Genomic DNA, 19,877 nt, shown 5'->3' with positions numbered 1-19,877 from the left:
GAATAAAGGAAACACCGTGTGCAATTACATCGAACGACAAAATTGCACCAGTCGAATCGCAGCCCTGTCCGTATCCGCTTCTTCTACGCAAATATTCCGCGTTGAATTCAAATTTCCTACTTTATAATAATTTCTTTTTTAAATATGGTCTTTAGTATACGTACAGGGTGTCCAGAGAGTATAGTCAAGATATTATTTAAATGGAGCGAGGAGAAAACAATACATATACTGCATTAAAGGTGGGTTGTTCTCGTTATTTAAGTAAGCACTGGAGGTATTATTTTTGAAAAAGTTGATAAACGAGGGAACATGTACCTTTTTTTTCTATTATGATGGCTTAAGTGAGTGGAAAAAATCTTGGTAAAAATTGCAAGTCTCGGATCAACTGGGACTCGATCGTTAAATTTTTCTAATGAAATTTTATTTCAAGAAAATGGAGAACAATTTAAATAAAATTTCACTCAATATGGACATTTTTTTTCATAAGATGCCCTTTGAGGAAAATTTCCACTTTTAGGCTGTACCTGCTTTGAGAAAACTGAATAAAAATTATAACGTAAAGTCCATATTGTTACTCCCATTTTTTTTTCTGGAAAATTTACGAAATAAAATATTAAAGAAAAACGGAAATTTCTCATCTTTACCCCTACCCCTCATCACCTTCACAATGACGTATTGTCACGACGATGATTTATCCTACCGATCTCGACTATAATGATATCGTAAAGGACTGAAAGAATATGTGTCGAATTAACCCCAAATAAATAAGTAAGTAAATAATATCTATTGATTTCGGATTAGTACGTTGAGTAGATAGGTGGAACTGACCATCCTAATTTCAGAACATTGGGGAACAGGTTAGCCTTTAAAGCCATGCCTTTCAGCTCACAGTATCTCTTGCACAAGTGAAAATTCACATCGCTAATCGCACATGCTCATTTTTTAATGATAAACAGAAAGCAAAATAATGAAATACCAACTGAAAATTTGAATCTTCAAACGCTTTAATAGCTTTTTGTGGGACCTCGACATATTTTCAAACATTTTACCACTCCTTGGATTTTTTCTCGTCCATTTCATCAAAAAAGAAAAAAAGACTTATACAACCAAGGTAGAAACATTTTTCGTAAAACGGATGAGACAATTTTTAAAAATTCCGGTTTAATCCTCACATTCTTGTTTTATTGATTTTCAAATCAACGCTGGAACTAGAAAAATATTTACAAAATTTACAAGAAATGGCCACGAAATCACTCCAAAGTTACGAAACAGAAAGAAAGTCGTATCTAAGAAAAATTTTCACGTCGGAAAAGAGGAAACTTGAAAAAAATTGTTGGCTCATTTGCGACTAAAAAATGGGCGATGAAATGAAAAAAGTGTGCAAAGTATGAAGTCACGGAAACTAAAAATATAGAAATCATCAGATACTTTAAAAACATGATAGGTAGGTACTAATTACATTTTCAGGGGAAAAAATAATTAAAAAGGCAAAAAATAGGGCGATCCGTATCTCCTAAAGTAACCATCCAGAGAACATGCAATGGGCGTCTGGTGGAAAATGAATACATAAAATGTGAATTTAATGTCACCAAGGGAGCTTTATTCCATAAATCGCAAAATCACATCGGAAATGAAAGATTTTTCTTTTGTAATATTCTTTCAAAACCAAAAAAATTCAAAACAAAATAATTATTCTTGTGGTTTCCAAGGCCAATACATTGCTGTTGTTTGAATGAGATTTTCGGACAGCACGTGGAATAGATTACTGAGTCGGAAATCAGACATAAAATTCAATTTAGGTATTAAAAATAGACAATGGATAATTTCCATTTTCACCAGCTGATGAATATTTTTTTCATGGCTGAGATTTGGATTAGATTTCATGTCTGCTTCTCGACTCTGTAATCGACTCAATGTATAGTTTAAAAACCTTATTCAAACAACAGCAAGGTGCTGGCCTCAGAAATCACCTGGTAAATTACTTTTTTGTAAATTTTCATATCTAAAAAATTAAATCAGGTATCAAAAATGTTGTTTTAAGATTTCCGGCGTGATTTTTGCAATTTATGGGGGGAAAAAAACTCTCGACATCAATTCAGATTTTATTTATACCTTTTTTACCAGACACCCATTCCAAGTTCTGTGGATAATTGGTAGATAACATTAGGAAATAGGTACGGATTGCCTTTTCTTTCCGTTCCTTTTTATTCATTTTTTCTCCTGAAAATTTATTAGCATTGCACATTTCTTAATCGCAAATAAGCAAAAACTTTGTTTCAAAACTCCTCTTTTCCGACATGAAAATATTTTTTAGCATATTTTTCTCTGTTCCATAACTTTGGAGCGATGCCTTATTATAAACTCGCCAGATCTTCAATTTGGGTTCACTCAACTGAACCTCGAAAAACTTTCAATAGTCGAAATCAAAATCAAGAAGAACACAAATCCAATTTTTGCTGCTGTAAGTAATCTACTTAATATTTTTCGGTCAGTACTTATCTACATTTATTCTTTTCCACTCAGAAAAATCTCGAAGCTTTGATATTTTAAGAAAAAAATGCGTGAAATAAAATTATGGAAGTAACTAATTTTTTTAATGGGTAAGCATGGCCTGGGCATGATAAAAGTAAGTACAACTGATTTCTTAGCCAAAATAAGAAAGCAAATTTTTAATAAATTTCTTCATATTTTTTTTCAAATGAAAAAAAAATGGAAAACTTGATTTTTTTATAATTGTATTTTTTGCCACTGATAGGACTTGAAAAAACAGCAGTTGCAATAGTTGATAATATAGTCCAAGAGCTATACCCACTGCGATTGCCCTGAAATAACTGAAACCTGGAACTGGTCTAAAAAGTTAGTATACATACCCCTATTTTAAAAGCACTTGGTCTCCCGACCCGCAGCTGCTGCTTTGAAGTTCAGTGAAAGCTCAAAAGTTCGCAATTTTTCTGAACTTTTGCCCGAGAAAACTGATGGCTCAAATTGGTGCCAAATTATAGCATTTTTCGCGCTGAATCCGAATATGTAGGTCTGCCGACCCGAAAGTGCTGCCAAAGCCCCGCCAGACTGGTTCAAAGGAGGGTCAAATTTTGCAAATTTCATCTTTTTGGGTTTTTGGGATAAATCCTTATCAAAAGTAATACTGATGTGAAAAATATTGCCATAATCGGATTCTGCGGCCCAAAAACATATATTTTGATGTATCACAAGGCCATATTTGGTGAATTTTTCGACACCCCCTTACGCTCCACCCCCCAAAAAATGAAAATTTTGACAAATTTTGGCGCCTACAAATATTTTTACCCTTAGAGCATTTCGTTAAACTGCTTGAAAATCATTTTTAAACCAATTTTATAGCTTTTTATGCGAATTTAGCCCAAAAAGATGAAATTTGCGAAATTTGACCCCTCTTTAAACCAGTCTGGCGGAGCTGTGGCAGCACTTTAGGGTCGGCAGACCTTCATATTCGGATTCAGCGCGAAAAATGCTATAATTTGACACCAATTTGAGCCATCAGTTTTCTCGGGCAAAAGTTCAGAAAAATTGTGAACTTTTGAGCTTTTGCTGAGCTTTAAAGCAGCAGCTGCAGATTGGCAGACCGAGTGCTTTCATAATAGGGGTATGTATACTAACTTTCGAGACCAGTCCCAGCTTTCAGTTATTTCAGGGCAATTACAGTGGGTATAGGCTCTTCTACAAATAATAGTACATACCTAACGTATTTTCAATTTTCCAATTTTTCTTGCGGTAAGTAATCCAATATTTTTCGGTCAATACCTACCTACATTAATTCTTTCCCACTCAAAAAATGCTTGAAGTTTTGATATTTTAAGAAAACAATGTGTGAAAGAAAATTAGGTATGGAAGTAATTTTTTTCAATGGGTAAGTAGCCTGGGTATGATAAATGTAGGTACAACTGACTTCTTATCCAAAAAGAAAGCCAATTTTTAGTGAATTTCTTCATTTTTTCTTCAAAAAAAAAAAACGAAAAACTTGATTTTTTTGTAATTTTATTTTTGGTCACTGAAAGGACTTGAAAAAACAGTAGTTGCAAAAGTAGGTAATAATGTCAGTCATGTCAATATTTTCAATTTTCCAATTTTTCCTGCAGTAAGTAATCCAATATTTTTCGGTCAATATACCTACATTAACTTTTTCCCACTCAAAAAAATCTCGAAGTTTTAATATTTTAATTTAAAAATGCGTGAAAGAAAATTATGGAAGTAATTTTTAGTAATTTTTTCAATGGGTAAGCAGGTATAGCCTGGGTATGATAAAAGTAGGTACAACTGATTTCTTAGCCAATAAGAACGCAAATTTTTGGTAAATTTCGTAATTTTTTTTCAAAAAAAAAAAATGGAAAACCTGATTTTTTCATAATTTAATTTTTTGCCACTGAAAGGACTTGAGAAAACAGTAAGTAGTTGCAAAAGTAATGAAAAACATTTACAGTTAGGTTGGTTTCATTGAATATGTTTTCAAGTTTGAATAAAATCGAGTTGATATTGAGATCTGTTGTTGAGGATGAAGGATGAAAAATTTAATTATGATTTACATATGAAGAACGGAATTCAAAAGCAGAGGTTAATACATTAAGAGTGGATCATCCAAGAAAAAATCGGCGGATTTTAACCAAATTCGGCGTAGATTTTTATTTTGAATCGAAAGGTATCAACAAAAAATTGTAGCCACCAATTGACTATTTTTCTCGATTTTTTTCAAAATTTGCAATAATGATAAAAAAAAATGGCACCATCCTCGCTTCAAAATATTACTTTTATTTGGAACTGGGCCACCCCCCCCCCCCAAAACAGGTCGGGTAGTGGCAGGAGTGAAAAAACCATGATTTTTTCAAAAATACCCACTCTTTGAAATCCCATATCTCCTCATCAGAGGTACCACCGTAGCTAAAAAAAATTTCAAATAACTTTCAACTCAAAACGAAGGTCCTCTGCTGAACTTGGTCAAAATCTGCTGGCTTTTTTTTTCACAATTTACCATAGAGTTTATACTGGATATAAATCTCACCATAAATTCGTGAGTGATTTTTTTTTCAAAACAGGTTCATCAGAGTAGGTATTGCAAAACCTAAAAAAAATATCTGACTATGGAAGTCAGGATCAAATACTTATAGTATGTTGAGTGTAGGCGTCAATAAAAATGCAATCAGATAGGCCAATTTAAACAAGAGAGCACTCTACATGAATGATTCTATAATTTTCAATTTTTAAATTGAGTGTAATTTATTGTAACATTTCCTTTTTTAGAAGCATATTTGCGCCTCAGTTGAGCACGGACTGTGGTATGAAAAACTACATATATTCAAGCATCTCAAATTTCAGATGCTATTAAAGCTAATCATTTCTAAATATGTACCTACATTATTCAATTCTCGTGAAGTAAAATGTTCAAAATTGGCCATCTTAAGTCTGTTTTGAGTAGTTCTGGACCCCCAAAAAATGTTCCAGTGTTAAAATTTCCGCAATATTCAACCTGGAGAGTCAAAAATACGACTCATTTCAAATTTCAGCTTTCCAGGTTGAATTGGTAAAATTTTGATTCCCCTCCCCCCAACTTCACCCCAGATTTGATTTTGCGAAATTCTGCAAAAATAGAAAAATGCACCCATGGTTTGGCATATCGCAATGGGGTAATTTCACCCCCTTCCCAATGATCTTCTGGGACACATTTTTTCTCGAGTGGACCTCCCCCGAACATTTTAAAGAAAACTTGTAAACAATATTTACGTTGAATTTTTTTTTCTAAATTTCTTGCAATTTTGGATTTACGAGCTTCTGCTGCATAAGAAGTTAATTGATATAAAATTGAGGCCATTTCACTTTTTTCAGACTTCAGACTTCCTTACGTTTCGAAAAAAATAAATCAAAAATTAACTCAGCTTAACAAGCACTATTGCTCTACTTCACATTAAGAAAATAATGAAAAAGCTGCTCTAAAAATATCTACCTATCGATCAAATAACTAGTATACGAAGGAAAAACACGCTTGATAATTCGACTTTTTCAATTAGGTAAAAAATTCATTTGCAATTCACTTCCTCATTCTTGAATTGAAAATTATAAATTCAATGTTTACCGAACGACCAACCTTGGTCGGGTTGCGTGTATTTTAATCAATATTCTACTATAGCATTAATTTGCTGCTCTCTTCTTTCCCCCCATCGCTTTTCATTACCCGCAAAAAAAGGTAAAATTTTAGGCTGAATTTCAGAACCGAAAACAAATTTGATACTCCGAGTGAGTTGAACAAAATCGTCATAATTACAGTTTAGTATAAAAGCCTCCATAAAAATTCCAAATTCTCGCAGAAACCTACTACCGCACCACCGCAACCTTTTCCAGACACCCTGTACACACTTCCATTAAAATCACAGCGAACGTATTACTTCATCTTATCGTTCAAAGGCCATAACATCAAATAACAACTTGAAAAAATGCAACGCAATAAATAACCTTGTTGAAATTATAATGCACCCCAATCCGAACGAAATTACTCCTTTACGTTAATTTTCGCTATAAAAAAAATTCCTCGCTATTATCGCATGCTTCGGCTCGTAAAACTAGCAACTATACATATAGTAGATCGTATCTGTGGAATTCATTTTTAAATACTCGCCCACTAAAGATACGTCTCGATAATGGCACTTGGCGTTTAACATTTCCCATCAATTAACTAATTCATTCATTTTTTGCCTTTTTTTTTCGCTCCCTCGGGTCCCTTTTTCAGGCAACTAGAAATACATCGTGTAACTAATTACAACCGGAATGAAATTAATCGACTGTAAATCGAATCGAGGCGGGATTATTATGTCGAGATCTTGTCTTCGATCGACTCCGACACGTTAATTTAATTGATTCCATTACACAATGTTTTTCCAACCGAACGTAATATTGTAATAATATTGCGAGAAAAGATACCGTACGTACGATGGACGGAAATCGTACGCGGGGTGAAGGACCTTTTTTTCAGTCCGTGGGATAGAATTCTAATAAAGATTCTCTTCATTTTCAACGTCGAATGTCGATCATCCTACATTTCTGTTTCTTGTACTGGTACGAGTACTACAAAGCATAACACAATTGCGTTCATTCGTCGAACCTACTACGAGTATATTGTTCGCATAAAGAGCTTATTCGCTTATCAAAATCTCTTTCACGAGACGTTTTCGCATTCGTGGCGGTTGAAGAAAAAAAATAATTCAGACGATATAAAAATACTGCCAATAACAGCGTTTGATTGTCTCTGTGATGAAAAACAACTCCCAAATGAGATATCAACCTTGAAAATACACTCTTTTTTTCAACAAATTAACGAAGAAGAAAAAAAAAGAAAAAACTTCGTCTACTTGGTATAAAAATACTCTTTCGTGGCAGTCTCTCTTTCTATGGAACTCTTTTAAAAGAAACCAGACGACGGAGAGAAAAAATTTAAAAAAATTAACTGGAAGATTCCATGTACTTTGATACTCGCCTAAGATTGCCGAATATTTATTCGTTGAAATTTATGTTTAGCGAGAAGTCTTCTGAAAAATTTACCTTACAGATGAAAAAAGTAGGTAAGTAATTTTTTTGAACGATTTTTTGTGAAAGGAGCTGACAGAAGTGAAACGTTGGCTGGAATTACTAAAAACTGATTTTTCTCGTTTCAATAAATTTGTATACCTACATTTTAAAGGATTAATTTTCAAGGATATCGTTTTTACCGAGTGTTTTATGTTCCCAGGCTCAAGGCAGGTTTTATTCCTAGTCAGCTTAATTTCGTTTAGTGACCTTTCTCATGCAGATGATTTTTTTTTTTACCAAGGTCAAATGTAGGCCTATATAGGTATACTAATACCTTCACGAATAAATCAAGATAGGTAACGTGTATGTTTCCGAGATGAAAAGAGGAGATGATAATAGAAAAATTTGATGGAATGAGAAATTGTAGAATTAAGACTTGGACAAATGAAAAAATTTTAATTCAAGAAATTATTCTTGTTTAAAATAGCTAGAAACATTATATCACAAATTTTCAAGTTTTTTCTCAAGATGCTTCAAACAAAGATAAGAAAGTTCGAAGTGATAACAATTTGAAAAGTTTATCATTAAAGTTTTACTGTAAACGCTCAATTTTTTGTCATAAGTTTGAAAGTTGAAAATGACAAGTTAAAAACTTGAAAAAAGTGCAACGAAAACAATTTTTGAAATAGGATCTCAATGTCTTTAAAGGATACGTCTACAAGAGATCCTAGTTCTGGTCAAAATAAAAAAAAAAAGTAGACGTTGAATCCACATACGTAGGACAAACTGGCTGAGCTTTCAGAGTATTCTTGAACACCTAAGCCCATGGACATCCAACGCAGGTTTTTTGACAAAAAAATGAATCTTTTCTCAATTTTTTACAAGAAAGCAACATTTCGACAATTTTGACGAAAAAGCGAGACTTTAAAGCAATTTTGGAAGAAAAATGATTTAATAATTATTTTTGGCCAAAAAATGAAATTTTTCAACATACCTATTTTTATCGAAAAAGTGAGGCTTTTTGACAATTTTTGACATTTCTTTCTAGTAAAAAAAAAGCAAGATTTCTTCGACAGTTTGGTAAGAAAAAACTCCAAATTCCAGCTGAATTTCTTTAAAAATGAAAAATCCAAATTTCCAAAGAGCCAAAGCCAAAAACAAAAAAATTCCGAGAAAAAAATTGAAAATATCCAAATACCAATTTTAAAATAATTTTGATATTGGTTTTCGTTTTTTTTGTATTTCTTCTTCAATTATGCGGGTTAGCCATTTGTTTTTCGGCACTGTTGCCTACTTACAGTCCCACAACTTTGCCACTTTGTCAGTTGTGTAACAAACCATCACATATTCATTCGCTGATTGCAAGAGAGTTTTTGCATGCGCTTTTTGTCTATCGAATACTTTAATGCTATAATGTGTAATTAGTTACATAATTGTCAAATTGTGTATTTGGGTGCTCGGGCCATTTGCCTTTTCGGATGTGTACCATTTATGTGTAACTATATACTTTCGTAAACAGCTCAACTTGTATTTTTTCAGTAAGATGAGACGTTTTTCTCTCAATACAGACATTTTATTTTTTAAAACCAACATAATTTTTAAACAAAATAATTCCCAAAAGTAAAAAAAAACAACCCAAGTTCAGACTTCAGAGTCCTGACTCCTGAGATTCCTTCTAACCTAACGTTGACACTTGTATAGGTAGGTACATAAGACGTATCAAGCACCAAACAGGAAAATACATTCATTCAGCACTTCAGCAGAAAAGAGTTGAAAAGAAAATAACTTGACAACAAAAACAAATTTTGAATTCTGAAATTATTTGTAGAAAATGCTGACGAATGTTTATTGAAAGTCAGCAATTTATAATTTTCAGCAAATTCCTCCATAATTATGATGATTAATTAGTTGATAATTAAAATTAATTACTATATCAATTAAAGTTTGGAAATGGAAGCTGGAGTCATGTCATCTCTGCTGTGTTGATAAATGAATAACACAACAGAACAGTCGATCGATGCTGTTATCGATAACTCGATGATATTTTAAGCAAATTTTGTGACGTCATGTTGCTGAGAAGCCATCTGGATTTAACACGATTGAGTTGTTAAATTTAATTCAGGGAATGTTCAGAGTTGATCAGTTCTAATCAGATAAAATCAAGTTTGCTCATTTGATCTAATGCAAAAAAAGGACAATAAAAAAGACCTATGATTATTATAGATTTGATCAATGTGTTATTTTAGTAAGTAACGCTTATTTTTATTAATTTTTACCTACATGGCGCGCAGAAATATCAAGTACCTACCTCAAAAGAAAGGTTTTTGTAAGAAATATTTAGGTAGGTTGGCAACGTGAAATACGAGTATAGATGCATACGATGGGTGAAATGTTATTAAAATACCTCAGCCCAAAAACCAATCGTGCACTATCATTATTAATTATTATTCACTGTCATCAACTGAAACATTTCAACACGAAACTTTTTTTTGGGAGGGGTAGAGGTGCTTCATATTTCTGCGCACCCTGTAATAGTGTAATACCCAATGTAGGTACACCTATATATAGGTAATAATCACAAGTCAACAGTTTGGCTAAATAATTTTATTAAAAAACCAGTAGCATTGATGATAAAAAAAAATGAGATGACAAAAAGAATTAATTTTAGATTTTTTAAAATGAAATCTGTCATAAAATTTCCAAGATAGGAGTGTGCGACAGGCTAAGAAACTTCAATGACTTAAATTTAGCCGAAGGTGTTTTAAAATGTTGACATCTTTACATATGTACCTACCTTCGTTGTTTCAATTTTTGCTTTAATTTTTTTTTGTTTTTAAAAAGAATGATCAGCGCATGAAATTCATCGTAATAAATTGAATCATATGGCCTTTTAGAGAGTAATTATTTGTGTCACCAGTTTTTCCTGATTTAGAGTCCACATGGGACAGTGAAATTATTAATTAGAATATCTGTAAATGGCATGTTTATTCAGGTGGCAATACATTCAAAAGCTATTGTTTTTATGTCAGAATTACATTTGATTATTTTTCTGTCAATTTTGAATAGTTTATGAATTCTGACACTGAAATGTCTGTCATGTACCTTCTACATGTTGACTCAGTTTTTCTCTACGATAAACCTAAAATGAGTAAAAAAAAGTGAAATTAATTGTAGCAAGTGTACCTACGAAAAAAAAATTCAATTTTTATACAATGTTGAAGTAAAAGATGTTATGGATTGTCGAGATAGATTCTGATATTCACGTGATAAGGTTTTTTGAATTTGATGTGATTTGTTTTTAATCATGTTTACAGATCATATCCGATTAAAATAGGATCTTATTGATTTGATCTGAACATGGACTCGTCAAATTAATTTGAGGGAATGTTCGGATCTGATCTGCACTGATTATAGATACAAGGTTTGCCCTATTTTGATCTACTCGTAATCATGTCTGAACACATGAACAGATTTAGTTCGATCAAAACTCAGATCGTATTGAATCTGTTCAATGTTTGCTTCAATTTTCTTTTTCATTTCAATTTTTATTTAGATTTTTTTTTGAGGTGTTCCCAAATCCCAACGAACGATTTCGGTCAGGGACGAAACTAAGGGGGGTGTGGGGGGGTGTAACACCCCCCCCCCCCCCAGTCATTATGGATAGTCGGCAAATTCGGCAAAAATTGGTTTAGTCGGCAATTGCCGACTTTGCCAAAATTTGCCGACTTTGCTGAGACTTGACAAAGTCGATAAGTTTTAAAAATTGTTTGTCCTAATAAAGAGGCTTATTTGCCGACTTTTTTGGAACTTGGAATAGTACATTTTCAAAAATTTTTGCCCTCGCTTCGCTCGGGCTGAATACTATTCTATTTCTAAATTTTTGTACCTGGGAAAAATTGGTTCTAGGTAGAGGTACTCTTCTAAATTATTGAGAATGTGGAATGTAGGTGATTAAAAAATTAACTTTTTGTGAGAGAGTAATAATTTACGTATACTTACTAAGTACTTAAATTATGAATTTTCAAATACTTCAGCCCTCGCTTCGCTCAGGCGGGTTGTTTTTTTATTCAAAATCAAACTGTCTAAAAATCAACTACATCTGTATTCAAACTTTTAAAAAATGTTTGAATCCAAAAATAAACTCCTCACGTAGAGAAAAAAATGTATTTTTACTTCTCGAAATACGAAATTTCGAGAGCTTTGCCCTCGCTTCGTTTGGATCTTTTGCTTTTCTTTTTTGAAGCTGAAATTTCTAAAAAAAAATCGATCAAATCCTGGAAATTTCAAACCGAAAAAATCAACCTCCTCCCATGAAAAATCATTGTTTTTTTACTTATAAAAATCAAAATTTTCAAAAGCTTTTGCCCTCGCTACGCTCGGGCCAATTTGTTTATTTTATTTTCATTTTTATAAATTGAAAAATGAACATGCAAATTTTTATGTCATAATACTTAATAGGCTATGAATATAACCTAATACCCACATATGTGTTGAGTATATCAATTGACAAACTTTTCTTCTCATCAGATTTTATTTCACATTAAAAAACTCACTGTTTTAGTCGGCAAAATAGGTATTTTTTTGTCATATCAGTCGGCAAATTTTTGGTCGTATACCCCCCACAGAAAATGCCTAGTTTCGTCCGTGATTTCGGTTTCAAAGAATTGGGTCATGTAGGCTCAGAGAGTAAGTAATCGTTTTTGTTATGATTAATTATAGATACGATTGGATTTTGTTATTTTTCAAGTTGGGAACACTTTTAAATAAAAATTGTTTGAAATTTTCAGACGATCCAGATGTGCTGAAATGCGCAGAGTGCGGTGTGATCCAGTTTGATCAAAACTCAGAGATCAAATTGGATCGAGGAAATGTCTGAATCTGATTTGATCTGATCAGATACAATGAGGTGTATCCTATTTGACCTGACTTCGTTTGAACTTGTGAACAGGTCTAATCCGAACAAAACTCCTATCTGATTGAATAAGTATGTTCCGATCAAATTAGATCGAGGAAATATCCGAATTTGATCTGATCTGATCAGATACAATCAGGTTTCATCTATTTTGATCAGATTGCATCGGTTAGCTAAATCAATTTGATCTGATCTTGTATCTACGTTCAATATGTGGGGTAGAAGTACATATCTTACGTATTACGTCAAGTTGAGGAACTAATGTAAGACCCAAAGGACATCGTCGTATCAGACGGTGGCCAGCAAGGGTGTGGGTAAGTTTTTTTTCCCGAATTGATGATGAAGACTAATTGATGGTGTTTGAAAAGCTTTGCTACTAATAAAATAAGTACATATATAGTTATCTTGAAAATCGAGAGTTCTTTTTCATACATTTAACTACACTTCTCGCCACAAGCTTCTTTGTTCATTCATCTTCTCAAAAGAACATCAGAATTAAAAAAGGACACATAATCTCTGGTTAAATTTCCTTTCCATGCATAAAGTTTCATTCTTCGCCAAACACGAGTCAATGAATCGACAATATACAGTACAAGTACACACTATATGTACAACGATGATGGAAATTTGGCAAACTGTAAAATTCTCATAAGCACGTATTTTCCATTTATAGAGTTACGTTATACTAGCGTTGTTGCTTGTTTCAAGGGTAACATTTTTCCTAATTTGGGAAAATTTTCCGAAGCACGATTCCACGATTCATAAATCATTAAAATATTGAACAAAACACATAAAATCTTTCCCGGTGGTTTTTCAAGCAGCGTTAAACACGAAGAAAAATTTCGTACTCGTCGAATATAAGTGTAATTTTTCAAAATGTTTAAAACTTATATTCGGAATTTAACGAAGATAAGGATATGGTACGTGAATATGTAAAGTATGCTTAAGAATTTTACCAATTTGAGACCCTGAAATTAGGTATAGGTACCTATATTCCTTCGTCTTATGCATTTTACGTGAAATAATATTTGAAAAAAGTTGTAGCAAAGCTAAACAACTTTTTAAAGAGAAACCTGATTCCAATTTGGGCGTTACTGCAGGTAAATGAATAATGACTTCTTGTTCTATATAAAATATGGCTCTTTTTGCGAGCTATACGAGTAAATAATATCTGCCTACCTGGACGCTTCTTTTCTACGCATAAAAGCGATACGTCTTTCAGCTCTATTTTCATCTCTTCTACGACTTTGAGTTTGACACGTTTGCAAAAAATCTCGCATTAATTTTTAACAGATAAAGCTACATCGGTATTTCTCGCAGGGGGGAAAAATCTCACCTATGTGAAAGATTACAATCTTTGTGCGAAGGGTACCTAGTTTTTGAGTCGAGTCCAACAAGGATACTACATAGTTTCGTTACAAAATCGACGATTCAATTACAAATGGATAGAAATAATGTGGAATGCTCTATTTAACTAGTAATAAACAGTATTCAGCAACTTTGAGTTACTTCGCTAGCTTTGTTTCGGAAATAAAACAACATTTTTTATCATTTCCATAGTTGAATCTAATATGGGTAGGTACTACTTTTTCTATAAATTCATCTCATTTTGAGATAACAGGCATGAATTTTTCATGGCTTACTTTTAGCTCAACATGAACTCAACCCAGGAAGACACCAAACTTGTTGATATACTACGTGACTGCTTTAGGGGTGAAGTAAGACGATTTTTTTTTTTGGTTCATTTAAATTTATTTCACAAAGAGAAATGGAAACCACTGAATTTTGAAATTTTTATCAAATGTGGTAAGTGTGTGAGAGAAGCTTGGAGGAAAAATTGAAAGAAAATTGCGGGTAAAAAAATTCAAAAGCAAGTTGATTACAATTGGGTAGAACTTCTTTGCGAATGATTCACAACTTCACAACGAAATTAGGACTGTTCTGAAAAAGATTAGAAAAGGCCAAGACTGCAAACGCATACCTACATTCTTCAATTCTTTCTTAAAACACATTTATGAAAATTCTCACTGAGTAGTTCTAAATTAGCAGATGGCTTATTTTTGGGTATTAATTATGTATTTTGTGATTTGAAAATATTTTCATGCTTGAAACCAATCTAGGTACGCATTATTATCAATGGTGGAATACCTACTGAAAAATTTCATTTCTGAAACTGAGGGAATTATTTTCATAACACAATGATGCCAATTTATTTTAAGCTTGGACACCCAGTAGAACTCTAAAAGTGATAGGAGATCAATGCACTGCAAAGTTGTCATGTCGTCGCTTGCATAAACCAATTACACAACGATTTTAACGTCTTTTGCGTCAGTAGGTAGGTAGGTAAGGTATCAAGATAATTTATTCTTTGATTTTCGAACAACTTTTGAAAAATTCTGAGGCTTGTATTTGTTGATTCAATAGTAACCAGAGATTAAAATGGAGCACTCATAACAAATTGATCATTTTCCAAATATTGAATTGGGAATAATTATTCGTTTCCTTTCATCCAGAAATTAGAAAATTTTATTGAAAAATCCAGTCAAAAAATCAAATTGAAAAAAATTACTTTCCTACTCAGAAAATATACTTACGATTTAGAAGTATAAATCTCAAATTCATATTCAGAGAGCTGGACAGCTCCAACATGTACCAACAGATTCAGGATATAAACTGCGAAAAAGATTGAGTTATTGTAAGTTTTTTTTCACTTCTTTTATTTTACAATTTTCAGATTTCAACATGGCATCAGTGCGTCCAAGACTGAAAATAAAAAATGTTGTACCTGGTTAAAATCGAGGTGTTTTGGTTAGAATGAAACACCGATTTTGGGGTTATTTTAAGTACTTAGATAGGTAATTTATTTTATTTTATTTTCTAATGAATTTTTTTTTTTCAACTTATTGAATATATTTTTTTTAATTTAGTTTTCTATTTCTTATTTGAAAGAAGAAATCAATCTTACCTTCTCAGCAAAAATTAAACTGAAACTCCATGTACTTTCTTTAATGCGCTTGATAAATTTTTTTATTAAAAACAGCAAAAGGGATACCTATTTAAAATTCAGCCAGATCATGTGAAAAAATGAAAATCAAATTTCAAAACTGAACCAAGTCAGCGGCGTTTCTTCTAACACAGGGTCACACAAAATTGATACTTGACATTTCAGGAAAAAAAAGATCCTCATGTTCATAAAAAGCCAATTACCTGGTTCGTGTAGAACATGGTCATGTCGAAAAACCGTTAAAAAGTAAACCCATATGTAAGTAATTACAAAATTACAAAATGATCCAATAAAAATGAAAAAATACTGAATTAATTTCTTCACAAAAGGCAATAGCTGCTTGTATGCATCTTTCATGATACACATATCCAATTCTGATCCCCTCCCTCCCACATAAAAAAAGAAAATCCTCACGTTCATAAAAAACCAATCACTTGGTTTGTGTAGAACATGGTCAATGGTCATGTAGAAAAATAGTGAAAACCAAAAGCAATTGGAATTAAATTACAAAATGATCCAATAAAAATGAAAAATACTGAATCAATTTCTTCACAAAATGCAATACCTGCTTGTATACACAATTCATGATACACATATCCAATTCTGATCCCCTCCTTCCCACAAAAAAAAAAAAAAATCCTCACGTTCATAAAAAACCAATTACCTGGTTCGTGTAGAACATGGTCATGTAGAAAAATAGTGAAAACTAAATGCATATGTTATTAAATTACAAAATGATCCTGTAAAAATGAAAAATACTGAATCAATTTCTTCACAAAATGCAATACCTAATTGTATGCACCATTCATGATACACAATACACATATCCAATTCTGATCCCCTCCCTTCCGTTCAAAAATAAAAAATAAATAAAATGGGTGACTGCAAAACACAGAACCTTTTCTTTAGCAACATGTTTGCAATCACAGCATATTTCAGCTATCCAAACACACAGAACTATCTAAAGAAGCAAGACCATTTGAGTAAATTGACGAAAATCAAATGAAAAATTGGTCAACATATAGGTAACTGGGAGGTAGGTGGGGAGAGGAGAGTCAAAAGCACTGTATTCATTTTAAAAGTGATTTCAGTACATACATATAAAGCATGAGATGATTCTAATTCAGAATGTCACAAAATTATTGTGTCAAGCGGCCCTGACCCATTGCCCTAGTTTATTATTGGAGTCTATTTCATCCAAAAAAAAAAGTCAAAAAAGACTCCTTGAGATGGAGGCAAAATTTCACAGTTTTACTCGCATAGGTACGTAAGTAATTATCAAGTTGGGTATAAAAATCTAATCAAAAATCACATTGAAAAAAATTACTTCCCTACTCAGAAAATCTACTTACAACTTATGAGTATAAATCTCAAATATGTATTCTGAGAGCTCGACATCTCCAAAAAGCACAGAAGAGCCAATAGCTATAAATCAAATCTGAACTTCGAAAAAGATTGAGCAGGAATTCTCAAGCGGTAAGTATTCTAATTTGTAATTTTGTTTCACTTTTCAGTTTTCCCATATTCCAACTTTCAGTTTTCGACATAGCGTAAAATTTCATAATCAGTGCGTTTACAACTGAAAACAAAAAAATGTACGTAGTGAAAATCGAGGTGTTTCAGTTGAAATGAGAACACTGATTTTGGGTTTATTTTAATTAATTATTATTTTACTTTATTTTCCAATTAAAAATTTTGTTTTTGTGTTTGTTACTTACTAAATGTATTTTTTCACCTTGGTATTTTTCCAGAAGAAATCAATCTTAACTTCTTGGAGATCATAAAATCAACCAACTAAACTGACACTTCCACATTTTGTACTTTTTAAAAAATTGTTTGACAGAATTTTATATTAAAAATTTTAGTAAAATGGATTTTTAAAACTCAGCTAGGTATATTATCGCTGAATTCAAAAATGAAAGTAATTTCATTCTTACTTTAGGTAGGTAGAGGTACGCATGTATGAAATTTTATCATTTTGGTGTTCATATACGTATGTACTTATCCCATTTCTAAATGTTGAAAAATACTGAATCAATTTCCTCACAAAAATGCAATACCTAAGCACGGTTCATGATACACATATCCAATATTCTAATTCTCTCCCTCCCAGACAAAAAAAAAAAAAAACTGTGACAACAAAATGCAAAACCTTTTCTTTAGCAATATGTTTGCAATCACAGCATATTTCAGCAATCCAAAAACACAGAACCATCTAAAGAAACAAGACCATTTGAGTAAATTGACAAAATGAAAAATTGAGAGAAGGGGAGTCAAAAGCACTTATTCATTTTACATAGTGATTCAAGCACATATAAAGCATGAGACGAATCTAATTTGGAATACCACAAAATTATCGTATTAAGTGGCCCTGGCTCATTGCCCAAGTCCATTATTGGAGTCTATTTCATAAAAAAAAAATCAAAAAAGACTCGTTAAGATGAAGGCAAAATTTCACAGTTTTACTCGCATACGTATAATTATAAAGTTTTGGGTAAGTACGAAAATCTAGTCAAAAATCTTTTTGAAAAAAATTACTTTCCCACTCAGAAAATCTACTTACCTACGGCTTACGAGTATAAATATCAATTTTGTATTCAGAGAGCTGGACAGCTCTGAAGTGCACAAAAGATCAAGCAATTGAATCTATAAAAAAGATTGGAGTGGAATTCTAACATCAGTAGGTAAGTATATTCTAATTTGTAATTTTGTTTCACTTTTTCATTTTCCAACTTTCAAGTTTCGACATGGCATCAAATTTCATAATCAGTGCATTCAAGATCAAGACTGAAAACAAATTCAATGATTGTAAAAATCGAGGTGTTTTAGTTAAAATGGGAATACCTACTGATTTTGGGATTATTTTAATTAATTTTCCTACCTATTTTATATTTTAATGAAAAATTTTGTTTTTGTTTTTGTTACTTATTAAATAGGTAAGTATATATTTTTTACTTAGTTTTCCATTTCTTATTTTGAAAGAAGAAATCAATCTTGAGACTATCCAAATTTTTGAGGTGACATGACTCATTAGGTGGGTGCACCCTTCTCATAGAGAAAAATGTATCGCACTTTTTACTATAAATAATGATATTTTGGATGGATTTTGAAAATTTAACGATTTTCACTATAAGTAAATTTAATAATTCTTTCTATAAACTATGGTATCTAAATTTTGCAATACACTTTGAGAGAAATTACTATATTTTATGGAAAAAATCAAAAATCACAATAATTTATAGGAAAAATTGTCAAATTTTCAGTCCATCCAAAATCTCATGATTTATAGCACAAATTCTAATAAAAATTTCTTTCAGTGCTTGAGATTCATAAGTTTAGATCACATTTTCGCAATAAACTATGGATCATTACCTAAATAGCATTTTTCCGAAATCTGAACATGAGAGATACGGAGTTTAAGCGTACCTACGTTCAAACTTAATTTCGCGCCATTTTGTATCAGAATTGTTTAAAACATAGGATTTGTAAGTGTTTATCATTCATCAATGATATCATATTTCTGAATTACAGAAACCATTCAAACCTCGAAAAAGATCTCAAAACGAAATTTAAAAAATGAAAAAATTCATCGCACAAGGGTACAATATTTTTCTTTACTAAAAAACTGTCCATAATTAAAATTAAAATTAATGTAAAATTTGTCGAGATTTTTTCAACGTTCGCCACAGTCAAAATGAGGAGCAGTGGGGCGATAAATATTTCGGAAAAATTCTGCTATTCATAGTACATCGCGTAATGAACGTCTATTGTGATATCAGTGGGTTTAAAACTGCACATTGACAATACTGCGGAGTTTCGTGGGTGGCAAAATATAACATTTATTGTCCCATTTAACGAGGGGAAAAATCCCCCTCGGAATTCTCGTACTGTAATTTTTATTCGAGTATAGTACTCTCGGTTCCATTGGCTTTTTCGAAACGCTTTTCGCACAAACACTTCGTCAAAAACTTGTTGGATTAAAGTACCGTTACTATATAGGGTATCCTTTTTTTTTTTTGGCCGAGGCTTTTTTCGCGTTGTCGAAACACTTTTAAAATAATTTCCTCTGCGAGCCGTTCGCTTTGTTCTTCAAAACGCCATAAATAACCGGCTCCAACGATAATTACCCGATTATTTTCAAAAACATGTAAAATTATAGGTTTTCTGCGAGCCGATGTAATTCGTCGAAGGGTATAGAAAAAAAAAAGGAAGCAAAGCGAAAGGAAAAAGCTCGTCGAGCACGTATATATTTTTTTCACTATGTAGAACTACATTTCTCGGTATGTATAGAAGATGGCGATATAAATTACACTCGAGTATATTTCGTTAGTATAGTCGAGAGAAAGCGAGAGAGAGAGAGAGTGAGAAAGACTGAAGGCCATTGCTTAATCGACTCGAGCACAGGCTTTTCGGAATTTATATAAAAATCCAGCC

At 32.2% G+C, this 19,877-nt stretch overlaps 1 protein-coding gene across 5 annotated transcripts in view; it reads right to left on the bottom strand.

The window, feature by feature from the left end:
• Nucleotides 1-19,877, bottom strand: part of Oct-TyrR (Octopamine-Tyramine receptor) — a 769,263-nt gene that overhangs the window by 64,525 nt on the left and 684,861 nt on the right. The window lies entirely within an intron of this gene.

Source organism: Planococcus citri, chromosome 1 (assembly GCF_950023065.1).
Source record: "Planococcus citri chromosome 1, ihPlaCitr1.1, whole genome shotgun sequence".
Lineage (NCBI taxonomy): Eukaryota > Metazoa > Arthropoda > Insecta > Hemiptera > Pseudococcidae > Planococcus > Planococcus citri.
The sequence above is the reverse complement of the archived record's forward strand: the minus strand, read 5'-3'. Positions and strand labels throughout refer to the sequence as shown.